The following is a 22,308-nucleotide window of genomic DNA, read 5'->3' on the forward strand; positions in this document are numbered from 1 at the left end:
GTGGCAATCTGAGGTCTGTATTATGTTCCCTCAATCCTGAGTCTTTGTGACGCCAAAGGTCTTGCTTCTAATGTATCCGTAAGTATGATGCACCTAGCATGTACTGAGGCCATCTGGATGCCTTCGTCTCTATGAGGTATTCCTTACTGGCCCATCCCAGGTCCTGAAAGCCTTCACCTCCAGACCAAGTGCACATTTGATCCAGTTGGGCATGTGTATGTCCAAACCAACCATCTATTAATACCCCACAGTCTGGACAAAGCCAACGTACGAAGAAGCAAATCTATAATGCACGCTTTCTGACATAGCAAAAAGAAGAAAAGAAAAATACATTCCAATATGATAAAGATAAAATTTGAACTCCAGTGGCACGCCTTTGGATTGTCTCCACAGTGAAGGCAAGCACAGATGGTATGCAGTATACAAGTACATCAAGGAGCATAGCAAGGTGAATGGTTCCCATCTAGATCAAACCCGCTAGTAATCAAACCTTTCTATCTTTGACGTCTGCTGTGTCGCATTTTTTTCTGATTATAAATGTTGTATGTGGGCCAATGTAGATATTTTGGAAAATACAGAAAATTGCAAATAAAACACAAATCACCCCTAATGCTACTAGATAAAGATGAACTGACCATAAATAACTTAGTGTGCTTCTTTCCAGCCTTTTAAAAGTGCAGGTGTAATTTTATATAGTTTAGACACACAGTATCCTGCTTTTTCACTTAACTTGCCTCATAGGCATTCCCTAATCCTTTTTCTTTTTTTCCTAGTGGCAAAAATATGCCTAATGCAAAATTGACCATTTTACCCATTTTCAAATGTCCAATTCAGTGACATTAAGTACAGTCACAACGTTGCCAACCATCACCACTGTCCATCTCCAGAACTTCTGCATCATCAACATTCCCCGTATTTAAAAGTGCTTCACAAACCACATTTAATAGCTGCATCATATTCCACCATGTAGAATTTACCTGAAAGCATTTCTCTCCCACATTCAACAGATATTTATTTTGTGTTCACTATGACGTAGACTTGATGGTGAAGGCAGTGAACAAAATGTGGGTTTTGCCTTCTAGGACTTTAAATCTGGCGGAGGAAATGGCCATAGACGGGTAGTTGGAGCCTTGTAGAACATACAGGAGAACACTGAGGTATAATTTACATAATCATTTCTTGGTTATTGCAAATGTAGTGTGCAGCAGATTTTTTCCTGTTATAATATTGTGAGATATTTGTAGGTATAAATATATATATTCACAGTTCAGGCCATTTTATGTAGATTTTGAAAAGTGGAATTACTGGACTACTCATTGTAAAGGGGCTTGCAAAAGGGGCTTGAAAGGAGCAAGAAAAGGGTACGTGGGACATTACCAGAAATGTCCATTGCAACCTGGCCCTCAGTGACTCCCGCAAGTGAGTCAGTGCCCTGTGGATACCCAGGTGCGTACCACCAGCTGCAGCCGGGGACAGTTTATCTTCTAATCATTTTCTGTCCTTTGCCCCTCACCTCACCCATTTCCAGTGATATAATATTTGTCAAAAGAGTGGTTTTAACCTTTCATAGGCCATGCAATGGGACATTTTTGGGAAAATCTAGTGAAATTCAAGGATCCTCTCCCAGAAAAATTCTCAGAAGCACGTAAACATAAAAGAAAGAAAAAAAAAGTATATGCAGCTTCTGGGATTCGCAAAACTTGAGGCCCATATACAGATACCAGGAAGGGGTACAGTGCTCACTTGGGATATTTTTGAGCTTCTACCATGTACCAAGCACCACAGAGACCCCACCTCAAACTCCACTCATCACCATACTGAATGTGAGACCATTCTCCCATGCCCTGCCTAGAACACTTGTCCGCAAGTTTTCTGCCCAGGAAACACCTATTCAGCAGAATATCACCCCTTGAATGAAAACATTCTGAACAATTTACCCTAATTCACCCCCAAAGAAGGACTATCTGCACCCTTCTTTCTGCCCTTCTATACTCTACAGGTACTTGTATTAGAGATCCTACAAAATTTGTTACCTTCATGTATTTACATGTCTTTCTCCTGTTAGCTTATAAGCAACCTGAGGGCATGGACCATAACTTAATCATCCAGTTTCTCATAAAGTCCTCATTTTGGAGGAAAACATTCCATTGAGGGAAAGAGACACAAAATTAAACAATTTTAACACAGGAATCCTAATGCTGAACCTGATGGGATAAACAATTTTAAGCTAAATCTTATAAGGAGGAGCGGCAATAAATTAAACGAAGTTAGGAATGGATATTATAGGCAGAGGTGACAGCAAGGCAGGCAGGCAGGAAAGAGTGTGTGCAGGGAATAAAGCGATTCAGGATTCATGATGACTAAAAAGGTAGGCATGAAGAAGTTGTAAGGAGAGAGATGGGGTTATGGAGGGCACTGAATGAGCTTGTTTATTGTGTAAAGATGGGAAGACACAGAGATTATTTTTTTTTAATTTTCTACTTAAAAAGTAACAAATGATAATTGTAGAAAATGGAGAAAAGGCACAAATAAGAAAAAATGTATAACTTCACCATACAGACAACCACTATTACTTTCTTTCACCTTGATGTGTTATGTAAACATGTATGTATGTATGTGACTATGGTTTTCATGTTATTTTCATTCTGCTAACATTTATTAAGCATTTACTAGGTACCAGACATTGTGCTAAATACACTACAGGCATTCTGTCATGTTATTTAACCCTCAACTAATTCTGAGAAAAAGTTCCTATTGTAATCCCATTTAAAAAGAAAGACATAGGGAAGGGGTTGGGGGTACGACTGCCCAAGGCCACACAGCTAATGTAGCAGAGATTTAACATCAAGTTTTTTTACTGCAAAGACCATACTCTTACACTTCAAGTTCCATTTATTTTCACTCATTTAATTTATAAGTGAATCATTTTATACTATTTTCTCAGAAAAATCCTTTGTGATCTTGATTAGCACTGTAATAAACTGAAAAAAATAAACCTGGAAAGCATGGACATGTTACGGTATTGTCTTCCCATACAAGGAGCACAAAAAAATATCTGGCATCTATTACGATCTTTTTGCAGTCTTGGTAAAGTTTGCCGTTTTCTTCATTTGAAGTCTTGTAAATTTAGGAGGGTGACATGTTCAGATGACATAGGCAGATTAATCTGGCAACAGTATGAAGAAGGATGGATTGGAGAAGACAAGATTGGAGGGCTGAAATACAAACTATTGAGAGATATGGCCACAATCCAGGTGAGAGTCATGAAAGCCTAGGACCAAGGCAGTGATATCTGGGGTGGAGGAGAGGGACTGGACTCAGAAAACACAGAAGACGGAATTTAAAGGACTGGATATGGACCACAAAGAAGCAGCAAGGTAGTGTTAGGAGAGAGAGGAGGTAGGGGAGACTGGATGGTGGATGCCATTCGCTGAGAGATGGAACACAGGAAAGAGATGATGTGTGTGTGTGTGTGTGTGTAATAATGAGCTCAATTGTGAGCACTAAATCACTGAACACTTTCCAAGTGCCTACTCTATGCCAGGGGCTTTGCTGAGTGCTCGAGAGTGGAGAGTCAGTGGAGAACCAGAGTGAGGAGGTCACAGGACAGGCAGAACGCAGGTAACAAGGTGAATGAGCGAGTAAAGGAAGTGCAGAGTGGGGTGGTGTCCTGGTGAGACAGATGGTCTGGGGAGGGGCCTGAAGTCCAAAAACAGGCCGGATTCTATAAACTGCAAGTATGAATGAGAACGCCCTCAAAAAACATGCACAGTGGAGTGAGAACAAAAGTGGACTAAGATTGGCACTTTAAGTAACACCAGTGTTTTAAGTCAAGCAAAGGAAGAGACCAAGAAGGCACAGTCAGATGCAGGCAGAGGACAAGAGAGTGCAGATCACAGTAGCCAAGAGCGGAGCAGAAGGAGTAATAACCCATCTTGAGATCACACTGCTCTTGGACATCTTAGGAAGAATGATTTCTTTCTTTGTTTTTTTTTATTCAGAGGTCACTCAGTCTATTTTAAATATTAAACAAAATCACATAAAAAGTCTGCGATGAGGGTAAGAATTTTCATCTCCTGGCTGCCTCTCTGAGCTTCATCCAGCAGCCATATGGAGTTGATGATTAATATTCAGTAGGAAGTGAATTTATAATCATGTGCCTGCCATTCAAATGTGAAAAGAAATGTTTTCTGCTCAGTACACCCAATAATACATTAATATATCTCCAGTTTAAAATACATTTATGAATAATTTTATACATTTTATAAATTTCCTGGCAAGAATGATAATAGAACAATCTATTTTCATGCTACAAGAAACAAAAAAGAGAAATGAAAGGTTCAGTTAATCAAGGGATTTAATATGCTTTGTAATAAATATCAAACAGTCATTACTTGGGCTATACAAAGGGTGGCTGAGGTCAAAAGATGATTACAATAGCAAGAGTTTGTGCCCATATTTATTCTCTGTCAGTTGCTTACATTTGCATAAAAAGTTTCCTCTACTCATGAATTTTTTAACCACATTAGAATGCTAAAAATCAAATTTGTTTTTCCTGATTTATATGTGGAGAGTAATAAGATTTCTGTAATGATTAACAGTAGTAACAATCAAATAAATGGAAAACACTAGCCCTTCCAAGGTACCAACAGACAGATATGAAAATAAATTACCTTCGCTGTCTTAGGTAAATGTGGTTTAGAAAGTCAGGAAAGCACCAGAATCTGAAATGATTACTATAGCAGTGTTTGATAAAATCAGGAAAGGCAGAATAATGTGAGTTCTACATCTTTTATCATCTATATCAACAGTATGTATGTGTGTATATATGTACACAACGTGCACACTCAAACTGATGGCATCATGACTGTAAGAAGAGATGCAGTTATTTCAAGACTATCATGGAGAGACCTGGAGCCAAAATAAGCTGCAAAATCAATCCATCCAGCAGGAGCTAATGAAGTCATAATTTCCCCTTTTAACAACCACCTAGAACTAGCTAGGAGTCACAACTAGCAGAGACTAATTTAATAAAACGGTAACTTAATAAACCAAAAGGGACTTTGGGATGATTCTTCCTAAAATGAGGAGAAACCTATGATTCCAGGATGGTTCCATTAGAAATAATGTCCAAGGAATAATGTTCATTGCCTTGTTCAGCAACATTTCTGCTTTTTTTTGGAGGAAAGTATTCCAAGGAAAAGGGAGAATACTTTACAGTTAAACAAACTGGAAAAAGAAAAACAAATCCAAAGTTAACAGAAGGAAGGAAATAATAAAGATCAGAGTGGGAAAACAAAATAGACTAAAAAAAATTTTTTTTAAAAAATCAGTGAAACTAAGAGCTAGTTTTTTGAAAAGATAGACAAAATTGACAAACCTTTAGCCAAACTCATCAACAAGAGGGCCCAAATAAATAAAACAGAAATGAAAAAGGAGAAGTTACAACCAACACCACAGAAATAGAAAGGCTCATAAAAGAACATTACAAACAATTATATACCAACAATTTGTACAATCTGAAAGAAACGGATAAATTTCTAGAGATATTCAACCCTCCAATACTAAACAAGGAAGAAACATAAAATCTGAACAGAATGATTACTAGTAATGAAACTGAATCACTAATCAAAAAACTACCGAAAAACAAAAGTCCAGGACAAGATGGCTCACAGGTGAATTGTACCAAACATTCAAAGAATAATTAATACCTATGCTTTTCAAACTATTCCAAAAAATTGAAGAGGAAGGAACGCTTCCGACTCATTGCACAAGGCCAGAACTATTCTCATACCAAAACCACACAAAAACACTAGAAAAAAAGAAAATTACAGGTCAATATTCCTGGTGAACATAGATGCAAAAAATGTCAACAAAATATTAGCAAACCAAATTCAACAATACATTAAAATAAGCATACACATAATCAAGTGGGTTTTCTTCCAGGGATGAAAAGATGGCTCAATATTTGCAAATTCAACATGATATACCACGTTAAGAAAAGAAAGGATAAAAATATCATATGATCATTTCAACAGATGATCATCTGACAAAATTCTGACAAAAAGCATCTGACAAAATTCAACATACACTTATGATAAAAAGGAAAAATTCTCAACAAAGTGGATATAGAAAAGAAACATACTTCATTAAAATAAAGGCTATATATGACAAACCCATAGCTAACATTACACTCAATAACTGAAAACTTATCCTCTAAGATCAGGAACAAGGTAAGGATGCCCACTATCACCAATTTTGTTCAACACAGTTTTGGAAGTCCTAGCCACAGCAATCAGACAAGAAAAAGAAATAAAAAGCATCCAAATTGGAAAGGAAGAAGTAAAACTGCCACCATTTGCATATGACATAATACTATGCAGAAAACCATACAGACTCCACCATACACACACACACACACACACGCTAATAAATGAATTCAGTAAAGCTGCAGGATACAAACAATGTACAAATTAGTTGCATTTTTATACACCAATAACAAACAGAAAGACAAATTAAGAAAATTCTTCCATTTACAACTGCCTCAAAAAGAATAAAAGACCTCGGTATAAATTTAACCAAGGAGGAGAAGGATCAGTACTCTGAAACTGTAAGACATTGACGAAAGAAATTGAAGATGATACAAATAAATAGAAGGATACACCATGCTCAAGGATTGGAAGTATTAATATTGTCAAAATATCCATATTACCCAAAGCAATCCACAGATTCAATGCAGTCACTATCAAAATACCAATGGCATTTTTCACAGGACTAAAACAAATGATCCTAAAATTTATGTGGTACTACAAAAGATACGGAATAGCCACAGCACTTTTGAGAAAGAAGCACAAAGTTGGGTGTATCAAACTACCTGATATCAAACCATACTGCAAAGCTATAGTCATCAAAACAGCATGCTACTGGCACAAAAAAACAGGTACAGATCAATGGAACAGAATAGAGAACCAGGAAATAAACCTTTGCTTATATGGCCAATCTATGCAAAGGGGGCAAGAAAATATAATGGGATAAAGATAGTCTCCTCAATAAATGGTACTGGGAAAACTAGACAGGTACATATAAAATGAAACTAGGGTACTTTCACATACCATATACAAAAATAACTTCAAAATGTATTAAAGAATTAAATGCACAACCTGAAACCAAAAAACTCCTAGAAGAAAATACAGGCAGTAAATTCTTTGTTAATGTTCTCAGCAGTAATTTTTTGGATATGTCTCCCTAAGCAATGGCAGCAAGAGCAAAAATAAACAAATGGGACTACATCAAAATAAAAAGCTTTTGCGTAGAAAAGGAAATCCTTAACAAAAGGGTAATCTACTGAATGGGAGATTTGCAAATGATATATCCAATAAGGGGTTAATAACCAAAATATGAAAAGAACTCATATATTTCAATATCCTCCCCCCAAAAAAAATCAAATTAGATAACAGGCAGAGGACCTCAATGGTCTTTACTCCAAAAAAGACACACTGATGGCCAACAGACATATGAAAAAATGCTCAGCATCACTAACCATCAGAAAAATGCAAATCCAAACCACAGTGAGATAGCGCCTCACATCTATCAGAATGGCTATTACCCAAAAGTCAACAAACAAGTGTTGGCGAGGATGTGGAGAAAAGGAACCTTCATGCAATGTTGGTGGGAATGTAAATTGGTGCAGCCACTATGGAAAACAGTATGGAGGTTCCTTAAAAAATTAAAAGTAGAACTGCCATATGACCCAGCAATTCTACTTTTGGGTAGTTTGCTGAAGAAAATGAAAACACTGATTTGAAAAGATATATGCACTTTGTTCATTGAAGCATTATTTGCAATAGCCAATATATGGAAGCAACGTAGGTGTCCATATATAGATGAATGGATAAAGATGTGAAATATATATCTCTCACACACATATATCTCACATACACAATGGAATATTACTCAGCAATAAAAAAGAATGAAATCTTGCCATATGATAACACAGATGGACTTAGAGGGTATTATGTTAAGTGAAGTAAGTCAGACAGAGAAAGACAAATACCATATAATTTCACTTATATGAGGAATCTAAAGAACAAAACAAGTGAACAAACAAAACAGAAACAGACTTAAAGATATGGAGAAAAAACTGATGGTTGCAAGAGAGAAGGGGTTGAGGAGGATGGATAAAATAGGTGAAGAGAAATAAAAGGTACAAACTCCTAGTTCTCAAAAAATAAGTCATAGGGATGTAACGTACAGCACAGGGAATATAGTCAATAATATCATAATTACTTAGCATGGTAACAGTTACTAGACTTATCTTCATGATGATCACATTATAAGGTAAATAAATGTCAAATCACTGAAACTAATATATTGTATGTCAATTATACTTTAATAAAATTTTTTTAACTACCTTATTCTCAATTATAAAATATGTAAAGGAATTAAAAATTTGATGATTCAAATCTAGATCAGGGTTATTATACAAAATGTAATTATTTCATGATGTGGCATTCAGATAAAAGTAAATAATAACAGAATCAGGAAACTTTGCTTTTATGCATTCAAATATACTGAGTTTATGTATTCATAGAAGAACATGGCCATAATGGATATCTCCACTTCACTTTCAACTGATAACAAGATCTAATCTTTCCTTTTTGTAATTGTGGGAAATTTCCACAATTCATTTCATCATAAGTATATCTAGTGAAAAAAGTTAAATATCACCATTTTTTGTTCACTCCAAAGTGTGATAAACACTTGATTATCCAAATTTTAAGAAGAAACAAATTACTGAAACTAAACTCTACTTATATTCTTTTCCAAAAAACAAACTTAAAGTATGATGATGATAAATAGTTGGTCCTCTAAGTATAAGCAGTTGTTAGTCTCTTACGCCTTCAACAAACTTGTCCAATCCTACGCAGCCCTGTCTGCTGGGACAGAATACTGCATAGTGGTCAAGGGTATGGATTTTGGGGCCAGACGGCTTTCATTCAACTCCCAGCTCAATCACTTGCTAATTAATTATATGGCCTTGGCAATTTACTTCATTTTTCTGTGCCTCAATTTCTTCACCTGTAGAGATGGAATCATAACAGTACCAACCAACCTTGGTTTTATGAGGAGTAAATGTGTTAATGTAAAGTACTTAGAAGAGTGTCTGGCTCACAAAAAATACTCAATAGGATTGGCTTATTAGTATATTATTATAATTATCATCATTATTGTAACTATCACCTATTTTGTGGGCTTTTCATGTAATAAAAGTCAACTGAGATCTGAATGCTCAGGTCTAATGATTGTGTTTCCCTGAAAATAAGACCTGGCTGGACAATCAGCTCTAATGTGTCTTTTGGAGCAAAAATTAATAAGACCCAGTATTATACTATATTATATTATATTATATTATATTATATTATATTATATTATATTATTATATTATATTATATTATATTATATCATATTATACTCCGTCTTATATTATATTAAAATAAGACCAGGTCTTATACTAATTTTTGCTCCAAAAGACGCATCAGAGCTGATTGTCCGGCTAGGTCTTATTTTCGGGGAAACATGGTAATAATCAATTCTCATATATATAATACTATATTTTTAGCACACCATAATTAAAATTTAAGATCTGTCCACGCTTTTGGTGAAATATAAAAGACAATTATTAGTCAACAGCTAGTGTGGTGTGGACATAGCACTGCACCAGGTACACTGACTCATGTTGACACTCCTCCTATGGTAGCTTCTAATCTTGGTACCATACATTAGATTATGTATATATCTACATAATACATACAACAACAGGTACAAAAATAAGCCCGTAAATAAATAACCCACTGAGTTAAATACTTCCCCAAAGATCACAGTAAAAATAATGGCGATATAGTCAAACCATCCAACTGCACAGTTTTGTGGCCTAGATTCTTTGGCCACACATGATAGACAAAATGTGATAGGAAAATTGTCACTGGGCCAAAGCTTCGATCTAGCAGGTACTGCCTCCCTAGTCAAGAATCATCAACAACATCCCCAACTTCCTCTCTCCCCCTACTTCTTGGCCCACCTTCAGAAGGTGTGGAAAACTGTGACAAAATAGGGCTTCCTTTCAGAATCCTGAAGTAACGTTCCTCTGTATCACCGAACTGTAACTCGTAAGTCTTCCCCTATTGCCTTCTGCTTTCTGTACCATCCAACATCCATCAGCCTCATGAGATTGGTAAATTTTCTGGAATCATTACATGGAGAGTTCTGAAAAGCTTTTGCATATCTAAAGTGTAAACCAAACATTAATAGCCTCATAATAGGGGTTATTAATAGACAATTATGGAATCAACAAGCTGGGAGGAATCTTGGATATATTCTAGTCTAAATCCTTCATTTTACAGATAAGGGAACAATGATACTGGTGTCCATCTCGTGTAACCAGAATAACAATGGATTCAAGGCAATCTAACACATTCATACAACTTCTGAGGCATTCATTAGAACCTTATACATTTTCATGTTTTAATGTCGTAAGAGGTTAATCACCTAATTCCAGCATGTTAATGATATTTTATATCTCCTAATTTGTAATCATGTGCAGATTTAGAGTTATGCTCAAACTTTTTAAATCGTGTGCTCCTTCCATGGAACCCCGTTGCACATTTTGTCATCATCAACGGCATCAACATGCCCATCATAAATTATTTTTGAACAATGAATAACTTTATATGTTTAAGATTTCTGAATTCTATTTTCTCTTCTCTGCAACTGGATCAGTGGCCAAAGGCTTGGTTGGAAAGAGATCACAAGCAATCTCTGGACTCCCACTGACTTCAAATGGGAAAGCCCAGTGGGAATGAGCAGGATGAGGATAATCTAATCTGTAAGGCTACACTTCTTTTCCTAAAAGGCCTTTAAAAAGATGTACTATCATTTTACATTTCCAAATGGAAATCTTCCATTATTATACGTTTAACAAGCTAAATCAAAAATAAACTCATAAACAAATAAACAAGTAAATACTTTTATTTTTCCATGCTGTGGACTCAACTTCTATTTCTTATACACAGATTTTGGTTGGTATAATCAGTCTGTGAAACATTCCAGATGCTTTTGAGGGGCCATAGTAAGAAAGCTAATTCTTTAAAATATATAGCATGTCTATGTACATATGGGAAATACCCAGAGGAATACAATCCAAGACCAATTCTAACCAGATGGCATGTGTTGTATAAGACCGGAATCCATTCTGATTAGTTGGTGCCTAGACATATTCGATGTTAAATATTTTTTTATTTCACTGCTGATATAAACCAAAGTTTAACAGACATTATTATCAGGTACTATTATTTTTTTCCTCCCTCTGTATATTCTCTTTTTCTTCCAGTGACAAGGCAATACTCATGCAATTAAACAAATATGATATTAAATAGCCTGAATTATAGAATGTTCCCTACTCTCTGTAAGGATCTTAATATATGTTATGCCGGTCTACAGAACACCTCACTATCAATAAAGCAAAGAAATGTATTGGCAGAACAAGGAGTGGCAGCCAATTTAAAAAGCAGACACGATAAACTTTTAATAAAACAGGGTTAATTATGTCAGCCACTGCAGAGAGTGAGCAAGAAAAATACAGTGGTAACTTTTTTCCCTGAAGGAATTTCAAAAGAAAAATACTAACATCCAAACAAATCAGGAACCATGACAATTTCCTGTTGTGTGAAGGTTTCTACAATCTCCAAAGCTAATTTAGAGAAATAGATTAAAATCATATCTTTATTGTAATTTGCCTTCAGAGCCAATATTTATATTGAAGTATGTTGATGACCAAATCATCACATACAAAATGTAATGAAATGAAATAACATAACATTTGAAAAAACAAAATACATGTTTTCCCACCACCTCCTTCTGGTTAACTTTGAGCCTCAGAAAAATGTGAGAATTGTTTTGGTTTAATAAAAGGGTAAATTACACACTGGGAAGGCTGTTCCCCACCTGTGTCCAAGTGTACCACTTTTATGGTTTTGTGCTCCAACAATAAAGCTTTATGGACCTGGCTATCAAACTCCTTCACAGTGGTGAAATGAGTATTTAATGAGAACACTGATTCTCGGCCAAATTTCATCATGTATCCTTGTCTATGAAACAATGGGGAGACGTCATTTCTTATCAATTTTAGCTAATAAAAATAGTAGTTTAAAAAATTACCTAGATTTTTTTAAAAAAATGATTAAGCATCTTTGGAGATACAAATGTGTTTGTGTTTAGAGTTTTCTGGCCACTTTCCCATAATATTTGCTTAAATAATTTGTTTATGCATATACCACCACCTGTGATATTCAAGATATAAACACAGGTCTCTAGGAGAAATGAGTTCAAAGTATTTAACTTAATGTCAAAATTATGGATACATGATGCATCAAATCAAGCAGTTTTGTTGTTTAATCACAAATTACTCTCTATTTTCCAACTCCTAAAAAGATTTTTTTGTGATGGTCTGTATGTGTGTTCTATCAGGTGAAGCCAGTACTATCAGCAGCTTCGTTACTTCTTTACTTACTGGAAATGAAAAGGTTTGGGAAACATCCTGTGCACTTCACCCCAATCCAAGCCCACAGAAAATGCTCTCAAACTCTACTTAGTAAGTCCTACTACCCTGAGCCCAACACGCTGAAGGGCCCACATGTATTCACTGATGAACAGCCCCAACTGAGCCCAGCCATCCAGACATCCCTGCCAAGGTCAGAGAAACATGAACGAAGATCGGACCAAACTGTCTGACAGCTGAACACTACTTAGCTGAGCCCTGCCTGAATCTCTGTGCAAGATCACGAGACACAATGAAATAGTTGTCGCTTTAAGTCACGAAGCTATATGATAGTTTGCTATGCAGCATAAAGAATCACAGAATTTGGAAGGGACTTTAAAGATCTCCTGGTGAAACACTGTTTGATTTTATGGACACTGAGATCCAGACTGGTTAAGTGTCCCAGGTCACTAGTTGGCAAACAGGTTAAACCAGAAACCAGGTCTCCAGGCTCCCAGCTCTGTTCTTTCAAAGAGCCCATCTTGTTTTCCTCACATCGCATCTCTACCTCTTCATTCTGCTACTGTGGAACTCAAACAGTACCAGGGCATGATCGTAGAAGTTATATCTTCTACCTAGTTTTAAAAGTGAAAGATAATTTTGACTTCTTTTCTTTTGTATCTTAAATATTTTCCTTAGGTGAAATTGGGAAAGAATTATTATACTATCTTAAACATTTTCCATGGCTGAAATTGGGAAATAATTACTATTCAGAGAGTATGGAATAAAATTTCTAACCGAAATTTGCTTCAGAAACGTGGACAGTAGTGTTAACTTCCAAATAGGTGCATAAGATTTCACTTCTTTATTCTCATTTCGCATGAACTACCTTCAGGTAAACTTGGTGTTACTTTTCTTTAGGACTTACACAATCAATGTTTTGCTCCAACTTGTTGAGACAATATATGACCTTTTACTAGATCTAGGAACACAGTTCTCGAGTTTTATTTCTTTAGTTGGTTGAAATACATATTAAAAGGCAACACTGAGCTTCCCAAGGTTAGCCTTTTGTGAGAGCAGTTTACAGGAAACATTTCGGATGTTCTTTAGGCTCCATATGAACCTGAAATTGCAGATTAATGATCTACTCAGTAAGAAGTTTTCTCATTAAGTACTTTAGTCCTTTAGATACTGCATTCCAGAAACTGTTAATTAGTAAAGAAAAGACAATTCCAAAGATAAAGAAACAAGTTCTGGCAGCCATTTAAAGGGAAAAATAGGTAAGATATTGGCATGCAGTCAATGGCACCGCTCTAAGTACCTGGGGGTCATATGGCCATGAATGATTTGGAGAACCATCAGTATCTAACATTTTCTTCACAAAGAAGCTTTACTGTAAATTTACATGATATGTTATTAAGATTTTTGAAAGTCAAGTTTATTACCTGATGGATATTCTCTTCTTTCCTCAACAAACCTATATCCTCCATATTCTATCCTCAATACACAAAAAAAGACCCTTCACGTCTTAAAATGTGAATGTCTTGCCCTGATGATGACTCTGTCCTCAGAAAAACACAGATTTTCAAATGCATGACTGCATTCCCAAGAATCAGAAGAATTCTATCATGTTAAAAAGGTTTTTCCAAATTTGCAAACCTTTATAAACTTGTGGAATATTTTATAAACCAAATTCAAAATGGCAGGTTGTAATCCAAAGGAATTAACACCTCAGAAGAATTACTCAAAGTGAAATGCTGATCACAACTTTAAAAACATTTGAGAATATCTCATGAACATGATATAAATTAGGTCAATTTCCTGTGTAATACTCTTTCCTATTATCCAATTATAGTTTTTAATCATGCATTTTGATGTTCTGCCTCTTTGATATGGAAATTAAGCTTCAGTTCAAACTAAAAGACTCAAAATTACTTAATGAGAAAACTTCTTACTAAGTAGACCATTAATTTGCAATTTCAGGTTCATATGTAGCCTAAAGAATGCCTGAAATGTTTCCTATAAAGTGCTCTCACAAAAGGCTAACCTTGGGAAACTCAGTGTTACCTTTTAATATGCTTTATTGTATTTACAAGGCATTCTAGGTCCAGGACATTATAGCAGTTGGGACAAGACGATACATCGGCTTGCAATTCACAATCTTTCAAAGCAGTTTAACATCTACTCTATCATTTCATTCTCACAGAAAGTCCTATATTGCTCAACCAACAGATAATATTATGATTTTAAGACAACCTGAGACTAACCAAAGCAATCTACAGATTCAATGCAATCCCTATCAAAACACCAATGGCATTTTTCACAGAACTAGAACAAACAATTCTAGAATTTATATAGAACCACAAAAGATCCCCAATAGTCACAGTAGTCTTGAGAAAGAAGAACCAAGTTAGAGGTTTCACACTACCTGATATCAAACTATACTACAAGACTATAGTAATCAAAACAGCATCGTACTGGCATAAAAACAGACTTACAGGTCAATGCAACAGAAAGAGAGCCCAGAAATAAAACCCACGCCTACATGGCCAATTAATCTATGACAAAGGAGGCAAGAATGTACAATGGGGTAAGGACAGTCTCCTCAATAAATGGTGTTGAGAAAACTGGACAAATGAAAAAAAAAAAAAAAAGAAAAGAAACTAGACCAATTTCTTACACCATATACAAGAATAAACTCAAAATGTATTAAAGACTTACACGTTAGAGCCGAAATAATAAAACTCCTAGAAGAAAACACAGGGAGTAAACTCTCTGACATTGCTCTTACTAATATATTTTTGGATATATGTCCTCAGGCAAGGGAAACAAAAGAAAAAATAAACAAATGGGACTACATCAAACTAAACAGTGTTTGCACAGCAAAGGAAACCATCAACAAAACGAAAAGACAAGCTACCAAATGGGAGAAGATGTTCACCAATGATACATCTGATAAGAGGTTAACATTCAAAATTTATAAAGAAGTCACACAATTTAACAGAAAAAAAAAAAAAAAAAAAATTAAAAAATGGACAAAGGACCTGAATAGATATTTCTCCAAAGAGGACATACAGATGATCAATAGACATATGAAAGGATGCTCAATGTCACTAACCAAGAAATGCAAATTAAAACCACAAAGAGATATCACCTCACATCTGTCAGAATGGCTATAATCAACAAATCAACAAATAACAAATGTTGGTGAGGTTGTGTGTAAAAGGGAACCCTTGTGCACTGTTAGAATTGCAAATTGGTGAAGTCACTATGGAAAATAGTAAGATGTTTCCTCAAAACATTAAAAATAAAAATACCATATGACCCAGCAATTTTACTGCTGGGTATTTACCCAAAGAAATCATCATTATTTACAATAGTCAAGATATAGAAGCAACCTAAGTGTCCATGGATACATGGACAAATGAATACAGATGTGGTACATATATCCAATGGAATAATACTCAGCCATAAAAAAGAATGAAATCTTAACATTTCACACAACATGGATGGACCTCAAGGGTATTATGCTACATGAAATAAGTCAGACAAAAAAAGACAAATGTCATATGATTTCACTTATATGTGGAATCTAAAAAACAAAATAAGTTAACAAACAAAACAGAAACAGACTTACAGATACAGAGAACAAACTGATGGTTGCCAGATGAGAGGACACTTGGGGATCTGGGTAAAAAAATGTTAAGGGATCTTAATCCCTTAATTGGCAGTTACAGTATAAATTAGCAGTTACAAAGTTGTCATGGGGATGTAAAGAACAGCATAGGGAATATAGTCAATAACATTGTAATAACTATGTATGGTGTCAGATGGGTACTAGACTTATCAGGGTGATCACTTCATAAATTATATAAATGTCTAACCACTATGTTATACACCTGAAATTAATATAATATTGAATATCAACTAAAATTTTAAAAAATAACATCTGAAAAAAAAAAAAAAAAACCAATAATCCCCCAGAAAACCTGCATGTTTTAAGAACAAATTATTTTTAAACCCTCCAAATGTCCAAATATTTAATGTTCGTTTGCACAGATTGTTCACCCAGCACAAAACTTCATACGGTGATTAAATGTTCTGTTTATTATCTAAATTTAAATACAACAAATTAAGAATACCACCCTAAAAAACAAACAAACAAAAACACGATGATTTGAGGAGCAGAGAGGCTGAGCTCCATCACTGGACTACAATCCCTACTCAGGGTAACAGCTTCCATTTCTGCAGCAGGCTTACCCTCCAAAAAGGCAGTATTTATTAGAAGTGCAAGTCTTACTTTGAGCTATGGCTAGCCAAATGGACCCAGACCAGATATTTTTGAACTGAAACTTTCTAAGACTGACTCAGTGGGGACCCACATCTCCAAGATACCGTGTTTCCCCAACAATAAGAACTAGCCGGACCATCAGCTCTAATGCATCTTTTGGAGCAAAAATTAATATAAGATCCAGTATTATATTATATTATATTATATTATATTATATTATATTATATTATACCGGGTCTTATATTAATTTTTGCTCCAAAAGACGCAGTAGAGCTGATGGTCTGGCTAGGTCTTATTTTTGGGGAAACAAGGTAGTGGCACAATCCTTTGTTTAAATGACTTTTGCCAGTGTCTTCCTCATTATTCCTTCAGGTCAAATGACTTCAAATTCCTGGTTTTATTTTTTTTTTAAGTTTACTTATCAATAAATACATTTTCTTTATGACTTCATGTGCATTTCCCATAGACACACAAAAATTCAGCCGTACTACTTGGTGGAAGCTTTCTAAACAGAGTAACAGAACAGTGTAATGGCAAAAGTTCAGGGTGACGTAGCCCTTCAGTTTCCTCATCCATAAAATGGATGTCCTGCCATCTTTACATGACTGTTGTAAGAATCAAGTGAGCCACGGTACTTTGCTAACTACAAAGTGCCACAGCTACACAAAATGAAGTTATTCCCATTATATATGCATACCAAGCAAAAAACGTAACTTTACAGTAATATTTATCAAATTTTTTCCTTCCACTAACTCCAAGGATTCATTGTCATGTCCAGAAGGAAACTAGCAGGATTTTCAAGTGGATGAAACAAAATTAATGGCAATGAGATCCTATAGATTCTGAAAACTATTCATAATTGCCCAGTACCTTAATCAAGTTTTTACACTTTATTTTTTCATTTTTGTATCCATAACTAGACTATCCAGGGTCAGCTTAATGATTGAGCCTATGTTCTAATCCTGCCTTCACCATGTATTTGCTGTGTGACTTTAGTGAATTACTTAACTTTCCTGACTCTCAATTTTATCATCCATAAAATGGGTATTATAATAATAGCACCTACCTAATAGCACTGTTATAACTATTAAATGTGCTACTAGAGATAAAGTATTTATATTTATACCTGGCACTTAACATGTTACTCTTTTTATGCACCTTCTTAGTGTTTAACACTGACAGGCATAGAGCAGACACTTAATAATTCTTGGGTTGATGGATTTCATTAGAAAGTAGGATGGAACTGACCCATGTGAAGTCAGCTGGTCTCCTCCCATTTGAAGCAAGGCTGTATCAAAACAATCAGACCAATCCTTGCCTTGTCTATTTTTAAATATTCTCAGGGAAAAAGTCTATATTTGGGCCTCATTAAGTGTTTAACAACCTAAACCATTAGGTTAATTATAGGAATGAGTTCCTTAAATCTACTAGGATTCCCTCTATATCCATTTCCAGAGCTGACCTCTCTACATTATTATAAGCTGGTCAGCTTTCTTTTTCAGAGCCCAACAACCTCAGTCCCATTACTCCTTCCTCACGGTTAGCAATGTTTATTTTTACTTGAATTCCTAAGTGTAGAAATATTTCAGGTACTATATTGACCCAGGTTAAAAAAATCCTGAAGAACTCAAAAAGGATTACACTGGAAAGGGCAAGAAAACCAAAAACCACAAAGTAAACTTTCAATAGGTTTCAGTCTTGTACACAGTGGCTCCAAAGAATGTCACTGACTCAACAATTCCGATCAGAACTATTTATTATAGAAGGTAAAGGAATATATTCATTTTTATTAATTCCTATAATATTATGAAAAATGAGCCACAGTATAAACTGAAAAAAGTCACCCAAGGAATAAAATCAATTAAAGATGTACTGTATACTTACACTCAGACAGACGTGGAAATTCAGTGCTTTAAGCTAATTTCCCTCTTGATATTTTCTGATCTAATTCAGTAACATAAGTAATGCTTATTAATAATATTAATGTACCACATTCTATCTCTGTCAACTCAATAATCTTCTTGTTTGTTTGTTTTTTACTAAAATGTCAATCTAACTTCTAGAATCCTACCCAAGAGAATCAATGCAAAATTACAATGAACAGATTGCTTCTATAGGCATAATTAACATGGGCCCATTCATGAATGCCTGTAATTAAGTTCTTATACATATTATAATTTTATTTGAAATCATGGTATTTGCAGAATTTGGCTAATATAAACAACTACTAGTCCCAGGCACTGTATTAAGTCCTTTATATACATTATCTCATGTTATCTTTATAATGAGAAAAAACAGCTCAGAAATTCAACAATTTAGTCAAGGTTGTACAACCAGCAAGTAGCAGAGTAAAATTTTTAATTCTGTCATTTGATCTAATAACAGAAAACCCTCCCCAATGAGCCTTTTCTACTGCTTTGTACTACAGAGATATTTGAAAAACATTTGAGGTAACACCGTGAAAAAGCAGTTTAAGCCAGGGAAATATATTTTCTGTAAAGAGCTGCCACACCACCAACCCCAAGGACCCCCAAAAAATCAGTTTTAATTTTTTTTAAGACAGATCAATAGAACATATTTTATGTCTCCAATTTCTATATTAAGAAAAGCAGACACTAAAGCTATTAGATTATTATGAATACTAAAAATTACATTTAGTACATTGAATTAACAGATGATTTTACTGCAGTTTTAGATTTAGAAGGTAATACTACAAAAATTCAAAAGAAATGTACACACTCCCCTATTACATTTATGTGGCTTAAGTACTCGTAACTCTACTCTCATCTAGGGCTGATCAACATACCCTGTAACTCATGTCCACAATGGTGGCTTCAGGGATGGGTATATAATCCCATCAGAGCGATTGGCTGTGATTTCTAGGGAAGAGAAGTTACCAGAACTCTTTCTTTCTGTGGATGGCATTTTGAAGGGGGATTAACAGGTGAGAGACCACCAGTGCCACTTACCTACAAGACATCCCTTCTATGAAACTTGAGGGTGAGGCTGGCTTCCAAAGGTATTAATAGAAGTAAATCTGAACATTTCGGCTATGGCACTAATAAATTCCCTGTATTCTTCAGGCCATTTGATTTGGCTTTCTGTCCCCTGTCACCAGATTCCTAATTAAAGAGGGCAGTCAAAAAATATATTTAAAAAAATAACGTTCTCTATTCCTTTTCTGGTCTTCTGCCAATAAAAGTACCTAAGGGAGTCAATCCATTGTAGTGTACATATTTTAAAACAGGTGGACCTTAAGAAATGTCAGTGTGGGAACTGATGATGACAGCAGAAGAAAACAGAGATTTTCAGTTGCAAAAAGCAGCAGTGTTGGTTAACAATTTGACAGCACTGTGCAGCTGACAAACCTTAATTTATGAGTTCTGTACCATAATTACCCCAGTTTTATTGAACTGGCAATTCAGTCCTTTTGGATCAAGGATTCCCTTAAGAATGTGGTGAAAGTTATGAATTCCTTTCACCAGAGACCTGAAAATACGAAAATGAACACATTTCCCATGCAGTTTTGGGGATTCGAGAACTCCTGCACCCCAAGCCCACGTGTGTAGATCCACAAAACTCTAGGTAAGAACTCATGTGGTACCAATGCTTGGGCAGTATGAAAATCAGAAAGGGAGCAACCAGCATCTTCCTGATGAGGTTCTCAAAAGGGTCATCCTCTACGCCAGAGACCCCCACACATCTCCTCAAAGATGCCTGACAGATAGTCTCCTTCAAAGAGCCTTTCTGAATCCCAGCAAACTGTGAAGGTTTCCATTCACTCATCTTATAATGGTTACACTGAAAATAAGGCAGGAATCATGAAGAACATGAACAGAAACTTTTCATATTCTGTCATCAAAAATCAAATATGATTTTATATTACTATATTTCCCTATCCAATCAAATTTTAAGTTACTGGGAAAGCTTTATGTAGCATTTATATTAAAGTACTTGTAATTATTTCTCTAAAACACAGGGCAAAAGCCCTTAGGATAATCTACCCTTATACACTGTTCCTATGAGAAAATGAGCTTCAATTTATTTTCTCTATAATGCACATATGTAGGCAGTCACTTGCTGAAATGAGAAAGTAATCAGTACTATGTCTGAATCTCTCCCATTTAAGCTGAAGTAATTAATTATACTAAAAAATTTATCTATAAACATTTCTAATATGATCAAGAATCAGGTAAATTCAATCACTGCTTTATACATCAGGAAAAGGAAATATGCAGAAAAATTAAATACTTTATTCCAGGTTGTCATAGCTGGAAAATATTAAGAAAGTGGTGCTTTTAAACGTTTAGAATGCCTGGCCAAGGTGACTCCTATATACAATAAATACATTTACACTTCAAAAAGCTGCAAAGCAATTTACCACAACTATTATTTTATTATCCAAATAATCTCTCACTACTTGTGGACAAATAAAGCAACATAAACTAACATGGTATACAGCAGAAATCACAAATGATGGACTTTCTACATATATGGTTGACCCTTGAATATGGGTTTGAACTGCGTGGGTCCACTTATAAGCAGATTTTTTTCAATACATACTGTAAATGTATTTTCTCTTCCTTATTTTCTTAACATTTTCTCTTCTCTAGCTTACTTTCCTGTAAGAATACAGTATATAATACAAATAACACAACATATGTGCTAATTGGCTGTTTATGCTATTGGTAAGGCTTCAGTCAACAGTAGGCTATTAGTAGTTAAGTTTTGGAGGGGAGTCAAAAATTCTTCGTGGATTTCAACTGTGCGGGCAGTCGGTACCCCAAACCCTGTGTTGTTCAAGGGTCAACTGTACTTGTGAAATAATGATTAATATATGAGTTCCTATTCTAGTTGCAGATTACAAGTCATAAATCACAACTTTTTATTTAAAGGCATGTGAAACAGTGTAACCCTACTCATTTTATAAAAGACAAGTTCAGAAGGGAATCTTTCTCAATCCACATTGAACTTCCTCTGCGAGAGTTCACCAAGCTTAATAAAACGAATGTCCGTGGCACACACTCGCCATGTCAGTCAGACAATAAACCATACAGCTTACCTATTCACAGCATTTATCACTTCTTTTTCCAAGTTAAAATTTGAACCAGATATCTTTTAAGTTCTGTCACAACAAGGTTAGGTCCGTTTTGCCTGCACATTCACCTACAGCTAACTTCCCTCTCACACAGACAAGAGCCTCTTTCCCTTTGCATATACGCATAGCTGCTTTCATTTCCAAAGACTAGTCAGCCTGGCTCAGTCAAGATCCAGGACAGGGCTTTGAAGGCTGCCTGGGAGGAATGAGGCCTGCCTCCAGAGTGGATCAAGTGCCTGGGAATAAACCCAGTGTAAGAGCCAGGAGGAAGGCCTTCTGGGAGAAGACGTGGTAACCAAGAAATGTGGAGACAGGCAGGCATGCTAGTCCAGTAACACCATCAGCGTCAGGGAGAGAAGGAAAAAGCCAAGAGTGGTGCTCAACTTT

General features: G+C 35.4%; 1 protein-coding gene across 1 annotated transcript in view; it reads right to left on the bottom strand.

The window, feature by feature from the left end:
* The window catches only part of ANO6 (anoctamin 6), a 177,838-nt gene that overhangs the window by 138,265 nt on the left and 17,265 nt on the right, over window positions 1–22,308 (bottom strand). The window lies entirely within an intron of this gene.

The sequence above is a fragment of the Rhinolophus sinicus genome, linkage group LG02 (assembly GCF_036562045.2).
Source record: "Rhinolophus sinicus isolate RSC01 linkage group LG02, ASM3656204v1, whole genome shotgun sequence".
Classification (NCBI taxonomy): domain Eukaryota; kingdom Metazoa; phylum Chordata; class Mammalia; order Chiroptera; family Rhinolophidae; genus Rhinolophus; species Rhinolophus sinicus.